Source organism: Marmota flaviventris, chromosome 13 (assembly GCF_047511675.1).
Source record: "Marmota flaviventris isolate mMarFla1 chromosome 13, mMarFla1.hap1, whole genome shotgun sequence".
Taxonomy (NCBI): Eukaryota; Metazoa; Chordata; class Mammalia; order Rodentia; family Sciuridae; genus Marmota; species Marmota flaviventris.
This window is the reverse complement of record NC_092510.1, coordinates 95,483,614-95,498,074: the sequence shown is the minus strand read 5'-3', so window position 1 is coordinate 95,498,074 and position 14,461 is coordinate 95,483,614. Positions and strand designations below refer to the sequence as shown.

Below are 14,461 nucleotides of genomic sequence, written 5' to 3'. Positions count from 1 at the left end.
ATTCTGACTTATAAATTTCATTAATGAAGATTCTATAATCTTGTGTATGATTATAAACAAATGTACTGGGGCTGGGGTTGTGCCTCAGTGGCAGAGTACTCACCTAGCGCATTCGAGGCCCTATCCTCAGCACCACATAAAAATAAATAAATAAAACAAAGGTATTGTGTCCAACTACAACTAAAAAATAAATATAAAAACTAAATAAATAAATAAACAAATATACTAACAATCTTTTGAAACTCCATGGGAGTAAAATAGCCATCAGTGTATTTCATAATCCTAGATTTTAACAGCTTTTCTAACAATAAGCTGTCTGGGTAATTACTAAGAGAACTGAGAATTGCTGTGAACTTTGTACCTTCTTAGTTCACTACAGATGACTGTTTGTTATTAGCTCAAGTAATAATGACATATTAAAATATTTGCTTTGAACAGAAACATGCAGACATTTAGATTACACTGAACTTTGTTTCCCAGAAATATACTGTGAAGACCCCTTAGAAATCTAGGACTCAGGAGCAGGGCCAACAAAAATTAAAGTGGTTGCTATTACTCTCTAAGTCTAGGATAAATATAATTTATTTCATGCCAGGACAAGGATTCTACTAGTGTTTTTTGACTCCACAGACAAACATTGTCACCATTGTTTCAGTTAATGTTTTTCTTGGGATTTTTACAACTGGAGAAGAAAGCATCCTAAATTCTCCTCAAAGAAGTCCTGACCCCACAGTATGGTACAAAGGGTGCACTGTCTAAAGATCTCATGTATGGGGCTGGGTTATAGCTCAGTGGTAGAGCTCTTGCCTACCATGCATGAGGCACTGGTTTCAATCCTTAACACCATATAAAAACAAATAAGTAAAATAAAGGTATTATGTCCATCAACAACCAAAATTTTTTTAAAGTATATTTGTTTATAGACAAACACATTTTTGTTACCTCCTTTGTTTTTAAGATGTTAATGGAGCTTTATTTTATTCATTTATTTATATGTGGTGCTGAGAATCAAACCCAGTGCCTCTCACATGCTAGGTTAAGCGCTCTACCACTGAGGCACAACCCCACCTACCACAACCCCACAACCCCACAATCCCAGCCCCATACAACCAAAAAAATTTTTAAATCTATTTTTTAAAAGATCTCATGTATGATACAAGGACTATAGTTAATATCAGTGTGTTGTATTCAGGATTTTTGTTACATGAGTAGATTATAGCTACTCTTGCCACAGGAAAGAAAAATGGATGATAACTATGTAAGGTGATGGATATGCTAACAGACTTCAAAATAATACTCATTTTTTGGTATATATTTATTTCAATATCACATTGTACACCTTAAATATATGTAATAAAACTTATTCCCCAAAAAAAAGGAACCTCTGATCTTGACAAACACAGTTTGAATATGTTGATTTGATTTTCTAAGAATTAAATAACTCACCTTAGGTAGAAGTAACTCAGAAACTAAATCCATGAACTGTTAAAAAAAATTTTTAGTAAGGATATTCTGAAAAGTAAAGAAAGTTCAATGAGAGAAAAGCTGAGCCAGAAAGAATTCTTGAGTCTTCAGTGTGTCTTTTAGAACATATTAACTAATTCCAACAAGTAAAGGAACTCTCATTTTAAAATAGTTGATAATGTTACTAAAAACAGCTGCCTCATTTCAAAACTCTTCATTCTAAATTTTTCATTCTAAGTAAGTCCTTAAAATAGAATCCAGACTATTTAAGGTAGTAGTTATTTCATTTTAAAACTTTTCTGTATTTTTGACATTATATATTAATGTCTTGCAACATTCTTCTTAGTCACCAACATATTATAATTCTGTTGATAAAATATGAGTAAAGCGGGCTTGGGGTTGTGGCTCAGTGGTACAACACTTCCCTAGCATATGTAAGGCACTGGGTTTGATTCTTACACTATATGTGAATAAATAAAATAAAGGTCCCTCAACAACTAAAAAAAAAAAAAAATTTAAATGACTAAAAACAAGAGTCAAACTACTGGTTATTATTAACATAATGGTAATAGTGTTCATTCACAACCAAGAATTATTAGGGAGTGGTTACAACATTAATTAGGAAATCCCAATTCCTTGCAAACAACAATCAACATAAATACACTAAGCCTAAATTTTTTAATATGGTAAATCTAAATATATTGGTGCAAATTAGGACTTATATGTATAATGACTCCATGCAATTATCTTTAAACAAGGCCTTTCAGCATTTTATACAATTAAGAACTTGACTAATGCTTCCTGGTGGGTGATGCTTAATCAAGAAAACCTCTTTAGAGTACATAGACTTGACCCATGATTTAAAGAAGGAGAACAAAACAGTTGGCAGAGAGGAAGAAACTATTCCCTATATATTAGACCTTACAGCCTCCCTACTGCAGACAATATATCTCTTTTCTTAGCCATAGGCTACCCACTCACAAGTCTTTACAACATCCATGGTAGTGGTAAGGAACAATTTAATACAACAGCCCACCCCACAGAAAATTTCCACTCAACTTTAAAGGCTTGTCATATCTGTCCTATCAATTGGTGAGAAGAGATGAAAATGGATTCTCAAGAGCAATAGGCTTAATGCACTACCCCTGAGGTAGTAAACCATCCCACTTAGTGTAAATAGTTTTGAAACCTGGTGATATAAGTATAAGATCCATTTCTCGTCTGTAAAAGCAAAGGCTAAAGCATATTAACTGCTACGGTTTCAAATCATCAGTAAAGATAAAATACCAGGAGAGAAAGGTGAAGATCCACTTTCTGTGGCTCTAGACTTCAACCTTGGGCAGTGAACTGAATATATGCCAAATCCACTTTCCAATTTTAATATGAGCTATTCCCACACTAACTGTATTTTCACTACATATTACTAATTGCATAATCAAAAATAAAAAAAAAAAAAATGGGTATGTAGAACATTGCAAAAGGATAAGCTAGACCTTACTGCCAAGAGTTAAAACAGAAATTAACTAAAAACAATCCAGAATACTGCTTAGAGAGGACCAACCAAAAAGGCTCATATTTGTGAAAATGACAACTTTAAATTGCTCACTGTGTGGACATCTGCCATGTTTTTATCTCTCTCATATAATAAGCTCAAATTAACATTTAAAGTGATAGTGCTTCAACAAGTATTCTTTGAATTGTTTTGTGGTCTTCTGTGTTAATGTTTTTATCTAAAATTTTTTTGTGGTATTTTCAAACCTTCCATTAGCATTAAAATGGAAATTGCATTGGTATTAATGACACCTAGTCCCAAGTGTCAATGCCAAATAGCTCTACTAGGAATAGGTCTCCATTAACACACAATGAGATTTGATACATGGGTTTCTTTAGATCCAAGAGTCATCATTGGAGTCACTGTAGTTTAATGTTGTATATGATCATTTGACTGAGTACCTCGCAGAAACTTAAGATGCATGGATTCAGTAAAACTGAAAGTCACTGGTTAACTATTAAAAGTTACTGGTTAACTCTAGAGCATGTTTATTTTTTTTTGTTGTTGTTTAAGAGAGAGAGACAGAGAGAGAGAGAATTTTTTAGTTTTCAGTAGACACAACATCTTTATTTTATTTTTATGTGGTGCTAAGGATTGAACTCAGCACCCCGCACATGCCAGACGAGCGCGCTACCGCGTAAGCCACATCCCCAGCCCTAGAGCATATGTTTTGACCAGAAAGAATAACAACTGCAGTTAAAATAATAATAGAGGGCTGGGGTTTTAGCTAAGGTAGACTGCTTGCCTAGCACCACACAAAAAAGAAGAGGAGGAGGAGGACGAAGAGGAGGAGGAGGAGCAGGAAAAATTGTTAGACTCCTTTATCTAATTCTGAATCTAAATCCTCTCACAACCACCAAATCATTCTCTGAAAAGGCATTAAAATATGCCAGAGTTAGATGCTATATGTGAAAACAGAACAAATCAGAATATTGTTACTTCCTCTTTATTAACATACTAATACCTTACTATATAATACAATGTATCTCAGAATACAGTTCAATCCTGCACCCTTTTTTTTACCTGGGACTATAAAGAAAGAAGTTTCCACTAATGAATAACAGTTGTCTACAAAATGCTTCTGGAGCATGAGCACAAAGAACAAAATTATAATGGGGTCCATACATATAAGGAATATGGCAACAGAAGCAATATTACAAAGCTTCCTTGAGAGTAAGGATGAAGCCAGTGGCTGCAGTTTGTATGCTACCATTAGTAAAAGACTGTTCTGCCGGAGGCAGAAAAGTTGGTAAGTGAATACATCAATACTGAATCCAGTCAGAGTTTCCTTCAAAATGTAATGGCTCATTCAGTGCAAATATTAGGAAGAGGCTAATGGAAGGATTGCCTAGCCAGCTAGATTGAACACAACATGAGGTCCTTCCTTGGTATACACACTGAACAATGTTTAATTCTGCCGCTGGTTGTCCAACCTTGTTATATTTGGAATGGGAAGAGAGTGATAGAAAGAGAGACTCAGTTTCGCTTTATTAATTTGTGGAGCTGTTAAAAAAAAAAAAAAAAAAAAGCCACAAGGCTTCTACTTCCCTTCACAGACCAAACAATCTTGGCAAAATACATAAGTGGATAATTATACTAGCATAGCATACCCATTTGTTATTTTATCCCCCAAACTAAAGTGCAGGGGATGAAGCTCAGTGGTAATGATATTCATTATTAATAAATAAACTTATTTATTTATTTATTTTAAAATGATGGCATAGGGGAAGCTAAAGATTCATCATTCAATAGTGGAAAGTGAGTAATAACTAAAGTCAGGTTTCCAATTTTTTTCCCATTTACTTACCACACTTCAAGAAAAATTTTTAATTCTAAAATTTCATTGTTGCCCAAAACACAATCTACCTTAGCACTGTGCTTCTTAAACATTAAAGTGCAGGTTGGGGCTGTAACTCAGTGGTAGAGTGTTTGCCTTGCACACGTGAGGCCCTGGGTTCAATCCCCAGCACCACACAAAAATAAACAAATAAAAATAAAGATATAGTGTCCATCTACAACTAAAATAAGATATTTAAAAAAACATAAAAGTGCATATGAGTGTCTGAAAACCTTGTTAAAATTTCTGATTTAGTAGATCTAGGGTGATGTGAGAATCTGCAGTTCTCAAAAGTTACCAGGTGACAGTACAGCGACCAACTGCCAGTCAACAAAGTAAACTTTTGAATAGCAAGGGTCTAGTAAACACAGGAGTTAAAACAATATGGTTTTTACTCCCATCAACTCCCACACTCCCGTAATTTCAATATTTTTTCCAGTGGTTCAATTTCTCCACATTTTAATTTCCTCATTTATTATAAGAATTCACATAGTTAGTGTTTTAATAAAAAAAAAACTTAACTATACATGTAAGAAAGTAAAATTTTCAACATTATGAGTAAAAATACTATCATACATTTACCTTGAGTGATTGTGTACAAAGAAATTTATATTATTATTTCATTGTGTGTTTTAAAATCCTCATAACAGAAATCTTTTAAAAATGTGATCACTCTGGGGCTGCAAGGCCCTGGGTTCGATCCTCAGCACCACATAAAAATAAATAAGTGAAATAAAGGTATTGTGTCTAATTACAACTAAAAAATAAATATTTTTTTTAAATGTGATCACTCATAGTTCTATTTAGGTCCCTACCATAAAACAAAAACAATAAAACTATTTCCTACAAAAATATGTAATATAACCATTTATTATTTTAATATAATGTATTATTTTTTTTAAAAATTCATCCAAAGGGTACAAAGAAACTTTGTGATTGATGGATATACTCATTATCCTGACTGCCATAATGGTGTCACAGGTAAATACAAATCAACACTCAACAAATCTTAAATATGTGCTTTTTATTGTAAGTGATGTATAAAGCTGTTTAAATAATAACAAAGTAAAATTTATATGCTCTCAATTTTTTGTTTATAAAAAACAAAAACAATGGCCTAACATTCTCAAGGAACCAATGCTCTCTTGTTTTGGAAGCCTGGACTGGAGTGGCATTCTAGCACCAAACTTAACATGAACTAAGCAGTCACACAGAGCAACATTCTGGCTACCCCTCCACATCCATTCTCATATCTCCTCACCCATCCCCAACTTCTCACTCTAACCACCTAAGGACGTCACTATTCTTCAAAAACCCATAAAGGGTGTGTTCCTATATAAATACTGCTGCCTCCGCCAAAATTGTCTCCTCGCCACTTAGATTCCCATCATCCTTCAAAACTCAACTCAAAATCTGCATCTTCTGGAAGCCTTCCCTGATTGCCTTAGCTGTCAGATGCTCCCTCTTCCTGACTTCCACAGTATTCTTTTCATACCTCTAGGATTCTAGTACAATAGTCTATAAATTTGATCATGTGTCCCCCAATTGTGTATATGTGTGTGTTTAACTTACATGTGTGTATATATACACACATTCATATATAATGTACATGTACTATTATTAGGTAATATCTTTGGGTGTAAAATGCAATTATGGTGAGGTTCATTGATAATAATGGTAGTAAGTTACAAAGTAACTTATTGATTACAAATAAATTATTAACATGGTCTCTGTAATTTTAATGTTTTGACAAGCTTTCTGTCACACACTTAATTATTTTTTCCTCAAATACACCTACGATCTTATACTAAGAAATCAGTTCTACTGTTTTCTTATCATGTTTGCATTATTCACCCATTTTAACCCATTTCTCTCTAAAAATATCTTAAGATAAATTATCAATTTTATAAGAGTTTAAATTTAGACTAAATAATATACAAGTATTTTTGTGTGCCAGGCACACAAACTGGCAATATATGGAAACAAATCTAGAACCCCCACTGTTTCTTCTCAATACTCTCAGGCAATTAATAAGTCTCTAACACATCAGCCACCAACACTGATTTATATTTTAGACATTAGTAGAACATAATTCTTACTTTTTAACAAAGTATACATCAGAAAAGAACCACAAGAAAAGATTTCACAACATCTACTAAAGCAGACAATGGGTATCCTATGATCCAAAGTGGTAGGCAGATTCAAAGAAGGCCTCCAAATAACCTCAACTCCAGCCTTATACATTTCTCTGCCCTTAAGCATGGACTGGACTCAATTCTATCAAACACAATATGCCAGAAGTAACAGGATTCCAAGATTAGGTTACAAAAACACTGATTCCCACCTTGGGTCCCCTCTCTTAATCACTTACTCTCGCTCTGTGGGAAGTTAGCTGCCATGCTGAGGGAGGCCCTAAAGGGCCCATCTAGGAAAGAACAACATCTCTGGCCATCTGGCATGAGGAGTACCAATAATAGGTAATGAGTGAGCAAGAAGCAAATTTTCCCTAGGTGAGCCTGAGATAATCACAGCCCATTGGTACCTGACTGTAATCTTGTGGGAGACTGTAAACACAGAGGTAAAGTATACTTTCATATTTAGCCCACAGAAACTGAGATGATAAATGCTGTTTTAAGCCGCTAAATTTTGGAGTGATTTCTTATGCAGCAATGGATAATTGAGCTCAAAAGGATGTAAGGGAATGGGGATTTAGTTCAGTGATAGAAAGTCTGCCCTAGTATACAGGAGGCTCTGGATTTGATCTCCAGCCTGGGAGGAGCTATGTTCAAGAACATGTATTACAATATTTTATAATTAAAAAAAAAATTAGAACCTGTCCACCATCACAGGATTAAAGAAATAAATTATGGAATAGGCCAGGCATGGTAGTGTATGCCTGTAATCAAGCGACTCAGGAGGTTGTGGCAGGAAGACTGCAAGTTCAAGTCAGTCGGGGCGAGGGGTGGGGGGGGTGTTGTGGCTCATTGGTAGAGCGCTTGCCTAGCATGTGTGATACACTGGGTTCAATTCTCAGCACTGCATATAAATAAATAAAATAAAGGTCCATTGACAACTAAAAATATGTATATACTAAAAAAAGAAAAAAAAAAAAGAGGTCAGTCTCTGCAACTGCGCAAGGCCTGAGCAACTTAGCTAGAACTTAACCTCAAAATAAAAAATAAAAAGGGCTGGAGATGTGACTTAGTGCCTAAGTGCCCCTGGGTTCAATCCCCAGTACCAAAATTTAAAAAAAAAAAAAAAAAGAAAGAAAGAAATTACAGAATAGTTAAACTATGGAATAATGTATACAGCAGAAAAAAATGAATGAACTTTAGCTAAGTCATCAATGTTGAAAAACCTTAAAATCAATGTTAAGTGGGAAAAAAACAAATCATAGAATGAAACATTTTATATAATATTTAAAAATATACACAAGAGTTATGAACAATAAATTCAGTGTGGGAGGAAAGAGAAAAAAGAAAGGGAATATTTTATTTCTTAAACTAAATACCATAGGCATTGTTTATATGTTATCTATACTTCTATATTGCTCAAAATCTTTTGCATTAAAGAAAATACATACCATGAAATGGACAAATGCAAGTAGAAGTTCTGATGGTTTCATGTCCATCCAAATAGATTTGGAGATATAGCCCACATGAGACAACTACTTTACTACAGCATTCAGCACCCTGTAAATTACATGCTCAGAAGTTTTCTCCTCCCATAGGCTATAAGCAACTTCAAGGACCAGAATAAGCATTCAGTAAATGTTTGCAGAATAAATTTATGGTATGAGCAGTGCTTGCATGGGGCTCCATTCTCTAACTTGGTATCTGTTTATTTCTAAATAAACTGACCATACCTTGACTATTGTAGACAGCTAATTATCTAAGAAAAATTAACTTGGCAAAGCAGCATTCACTATTAGTCATTAACTAATACTAATAATCATCCATATTCATTAAAAATGTTGGCACAAGACTCAGTCTTCCTCTCTACCCCACATCATTCCATTAGTCCAGCTTCCGGAAGCATATAAGAAATTCAACCAACATCCTAGACTTAAGTTTCACTGTCTAATTACCACCCAATCCTTTTCTCCTTTAAAAAAAAAAAATCAATGCCCTTTAGCTCCAGCTCACCAATTCCCAGGTCCACATCCTAAAAATTATCATTCAGCACCTGGAACCACTTCACCTTTGAAATAAAATTTAAATGTCTCATTATCAGTCTCTTATCCTGCCAATCCTCTTATTTCTTCTCTCTACTTCAACTATTCTTCAATCTAACTCAATCAACCAACCCTCAAATTTTCTCTTGGTCAATCAGCCATTATCTTAGCTTTCTCACCTGTGCACAATAAATTATGTGGTAGAACATCATAATTATTCTTTCAAGAAAGTCATGTAATCCATTACACCCTTATCCTCTTCTCTCATCTGCCGAACTTCAAGCACACAGGAAAGTTGCAATCTGCATTAACTAGTTGAAGAAATCACAAGGAGTCATGCAAGTAAGTACATTTCAATTTCAGTTTCAACCTCCAACCTCAGTGAATCCTCAAACTAACAATTATTTCCCTTAGCCTTGTCCAGCTCACTCTTCTATTATCTTCATTATTCCAGGACTTCATCACTTTCTTCAAACTGTACTTCATCCCAGCCGAACTCTTACTCACCAGATTATCTTTCCTACTCATCAAAAGGAGTTCATTCATGCAGAACACTTTCCTTCCGGTTTCCAATTCCCACTTACAAACTTCTCTACATCCATATGTATCTCTCACCTTATCTCTAGTCCTTAAAAATGTAATGTAGCACAATACTATGACTACAGTGTAAAGTAATTTATGATATATTTCTTAATAACTGGAAGTCTGAAGGTTCCCAACACAAAGAAATGATGTTTCAGATACAAATGTCAATAACATTGATTTGATCATTATGCATTGTATACATGTATTATTGTACTGCACCCTATGTGTACAATATGTGTCAATTAAAAAAACTGTAGTAATGTCCCACCATCATTGGAAGCCAATTCTATCTGCTCCCTCTCTTGAGACCCTGCTCAATCTTTCATTCCTGTTCTACTCTGTCCTCTCACAGGTCCTCCCATGACACTAAATTTAATAGCCAAATCTCTTGTCAACCTTAAGAAAAAAAATTCTTCATCTTATGTCACTAATTACCACCCAATCCTTTTCTCCTCTCATTCAAATGTCATCATTCTATTGAAACAATTTACCATAAGGCCCCCCCTTTTCACTTGCAACTTACTAAGGCTGTTGAAAGCACATTATAGTGCTAAAAATCTTTCTCCACTGTCAGAAGTTCTACCTTCTTAGTGCTCACTCTAACACAGGCTCTTTGTTTTCCTTATATTCTGTGACTATTGGTTCTCTGCCTACACTATAGACTCCTTGCTGATGGTATTCCTGGACCTCTCCCTGAAGATCTTAGCCACTTTACATTTTTCCCAGGCCATATCTTTTCTCTGAGAAAGACCAGACTCCTATATCTTAACTACATATGAAGCACATCCACAGGGCCTTCCCACTGGAATCTCAAACTGAACATACTCAAAAATGATCTCCTCCCTTTCAAGAGCAAAACCAGCAAGAAATACAACTGACAGCACCAAGGGCCAGTTCTTCTGAGGTATGAAAAAAGAAATTAAAAAGAGAGGTGGAGGGGCTAGGATTGTGACCGGTAGAGCGCTCGCCAAGCACGGGCAGGATCTGGGTTCAATCCTCAGCACCACATAAAAATAAAGGCATTATGTTGTGTCCATCTACACCTAAAAAATATAAGAGAGAGAGGTGAAAAAGGAAAAAAGGAAGGACAAGGAAATACAATTATTTTTGGTACTGGGACTTGAACTCAAGGGTGCTTTACTGCTAAGCACATCCCTAGCCCTTTTAATTTTTATTTTGAGGCAGGATCTCACTAAGTTGCTTAGGGCCCCACTAAGTTGCTGAAGCTGGCCACTTGTGATCCTCCTGCCTCCAACTCCTGAGTCAGTGGGATCACAGGTGTATGTCACTGTGCCCATGAGGAAATATAACTTTAATCTGAAAGGCTTGTGGTAAAGTTTCTTATACCTTCACTCCCAAAATCAGTATTCCTCCTAGGGCTGTCACTCCTCAAGCCAGTTCTGTCTCCCAGACCTATCACTCCCAAATTTCTGGGAGATATACACTCACAATCTTACAGTTACCATAAATTCACTCATTTATGAAAATTACCTTGTACACTATTAATTAGCCTATGCAATAAGTAGATTAAGCAAAGAATGATATCTTAAGAAACCTATAATATAGGGTTCTTTCTAATTTTATCTTCTGATCAGCAAAGGGGAACTATATTAGCCTAAGGATCCTGAGAACTGCCAGACCACCATAAACGTCCTTGTTATCACCAGTTATCCCCACATACCTTCCCATGCCCACCCTGTCTTTGCCTCTAAACTGAGGCATCCTTAAAGTCATTTCTTCAACATCTGTCAACAACCCCACTAGTCCTGACTTGAAAGCCTCTCTCTCCAGGAACTCCTCAGACCTTCAAGTGATACTTCCATAGTAACATCAAAAAATCAAGCAAAAACCATTACCAACAAAGTAAACATGGAACTTTAAAAAAAAAAAAGTTAAGTTTAAAATAGTAAGATGGTTTCACAGCATTTTTACTTTCTTTTGTCAGATCTCCCAACCTGACTCAATGAAATCTCAAAGATGGCAGCCTAATTTCCAGTGTGGACTGCTGGTCCTGATGCTGGAGGGAACAGAACAGACCTTATTCTTCAAGAAGTGTGTTTGTTCTGACTTTCTGGTGGCTGCCTGAAAAATTAATATAAGGCTAATCTGTTTTACCTACCTTGAACTCGCTTAGAACAGAAAAATAGGGGACATTCCTCTAAAACACTGTAAAAAAGAAGATGCACCCACCTGGGGCAAAAGATTATAGAGCAACAAAAGCAAAAGCTAAATTTAATAGCCAAATCTCTTGTCAACATAAAAGTAATAGGGCATTCAAAATGGTACTACAGAATTTAGAAAGTCTCATGGCATGTTAAAGGTGCTCAAAAAAGACCCAAGAATACTTTATGTTTCACCTCTGGTTGATCTCAAGCACAGCAGGAAGACCAGAGCTGAGTTGTAAATGGCCTATTGAAGCAATAAAAGAACATCCCCAGCAGAGAAATCTGCAAAGACTGAGAAAAGATGTTTTCCTCCTTTCTACTTTTCCCTCTTTCATTTTTTCTGTATTTATTGAGGCTCCTGATATTCAACGAAATCTCTATCAAAACACTAACTGAGGGCTGGGGTTGTGGCTCAGTGGTGGAGTGCTCACCTAGCACATGCGAGGCCCTGGGTTCAATCCTCAGCACCACATAAAAATGAATAAAATAAAGGTATTGTGTCCTTTATTTTAAGAAAGTAAAAAGGAAAAGAGTCTAAGCGGTCTATAGGACATAAGCATACCAATGTACACATAATGGGAGTACCAAAAACAAAGAAGTGACAGAAAGAATATTTGAAACAATAATAGCTGAAAGCCTCCAAAATTTGATAAAAGTCATGAATACATACATACAAAAAGTTCAATAAGCTCCAACAAGGATAAACAAAAAGATCTACTCAGAGATGCACTATAATCAAATTACTGAAAGAATCTTGAAAGCAGCAAGAGAAGCAACTCATGACACACAAGAAATCCTCAGTAAGATCAACAGGCACATTCTAGACAAAAATCACAAAGGTAAGAAAACAGTGGAATGACATATTTAAAATGCTGAAAAAGAAAACTGCCTACCCAGAGTTCTGTACTTGGTAAAATTACCCTTCAAAAGTGAAAAAAGAAGCACAGTGGTGCATACCTATAATCCCAGCTACTCAGGAGGCTGAGTCTGGAGGATCACAAGTTCAAGGCTAGTCTAGGCAACTTTGTCTTTTTTTTTTTTTTTTTAAGAGAGAGAGAATTTTAATATTTATTTTTTTTTTTTAAGTTAACGGCGGACACAACAATTTTGTTTGTATGTGGTGCTGAGGATCAAACCCGGGCCGCACACATGCCAGGTGAGCGTGCTACCGTTTAAGCCACATCCCCAGCCCCTAGGCAATTTTGTCTTTAAAAAAAAAAAAAAGTGTAATAAGAATTGTAATGCTTTCCACTGCTGCGGTGTAGTTAAAAAATTTATATGTGTGTGTGTGTGTGTGTCTCAGAGATGAAGCTCATTGGCAGAGTGCTTGCCTAGCATGCATAGGGCCCTGGGTTCAATCAACACAATCTTAAAAAAAGAGAGAAAAAAAAACCAACTCAAAACTAGGAATAGAAAGGAATTTCCTCAACATGTTAGAAGAAATTTATCAAAATCCACAACTAACATCATACTAAACAATGAAAGACTCAAAGCTCCCTCACTAAGTACAAGAACAAAACAAGAATGCCTGTTTCCTCCAAAGCTCCAGGCAGGTCAATGAGTCAAGAGAAAGAAATAGGAGGTAATCATATGTGAAAGGAAAATGTACGACTATCTCTACTTGCAGAAGACATGATTCGATGTGTAGGAAATTACAAAGAATACAAAAAAAAAGTGCTAGAACCAATAAAAATTTGGGCTACATCAGGACACAAGAACAACAAAAGATCAACCTTCCTGTACTCCCAAAAAATAGAAATCAGTTGTGTTCCTAAATGCTACTAATGAACAATATACAAATGAAATTAGGAAGGAAAAAAAAAAAGCCTACAGTGTTTTATGAAAGGAGAAAAGGTTAGCACTCCCCTTGACAAAGATGGAAGAGGCCCTCAAGCCTGACAACACGCTTAAGGTTAAGGCATTGCCACCTACTTCAAGGCATCTAACTATGATTTTTTTTTTCCTCCACCTGCCCTTCTGCCATCATGTGCTGCCTCACCTTGGGCCCAGAGCAATGGACTCAGCCATCTATGGACCAAAACTTCTGAAACTATGAGCCAAATAATTTTTTTCTCCTCCTCAAAAAAAAAAAAAAAAAAAAGTGGGGGAAGGATGTAAAAGACTGATATACTAAAAACAAAGCAGTACTAAAAAAAAAAAAAACTTAAAAGACTTAAATAAATGGAAATACATCCAATGTTCACGGGTTAGAAGATTTAATATTGTTAGGAAGGCAACACTACACAAAGCAATGTACAAATTCAATGCAACTCCAATCATAACTTTTTTGCAGAAATGAAAAAGCTAACACTCAAATTCAAATGGAATTTCAAGGAGGCTGGAATACCCAAAACAATCTTTAAAAGAACAACAAAGTTAAAGGACTCGTACTTTAATTTCAAATTTTATTACAAAGCTACAGTAATCAAAACAGTGTAGTAATGTAATAAGGATAGACGTTCAAATAATGGAATAAAATTGAGAATCCAGAAATAAATCCATACATCTACAGCCAATTTATTTTTGACAAAGGTACCAAGATCATTCAGTGGGAAAAGAACAGTATCTGAAATAGTGCTACGACAACTGGATAGTCACATCTAAAAGAATGAACTGAGATCCTTACTTTATAGCATAATTAAAAATTAACTCTAATGGACTAACCACCAAATTATAAAACTATA

At 35.4% G+C, this 14,461-nt stretch overlaps 1 protein-coding gene and 1 non-coding gene across 4 annotated transcripts in view; one reads left to right on the top strand and one right to left on the bottom strand.

Moving 5' to 3' along the window:
* Pbx3 (PBX homeobox 3) overlaps window positions 1–14,461 on the bottom strand; it is a 206,360-nt gene that overhangs the window by 161,682 nt on the left and 30,217 nt on the right. The gene's annotated exons all lie outside the window — the stretch shown is intronic.
* On the top strand, window positions 13,610–13,735 carry LOC114100865 (U6atac minor spliceosomal RNA). Its single transcript, XR_003584157.1, has one exon. It is a non-coding gene; the product is annotated as a U6atac minor spliceosomal RNA (small nuclear RNA).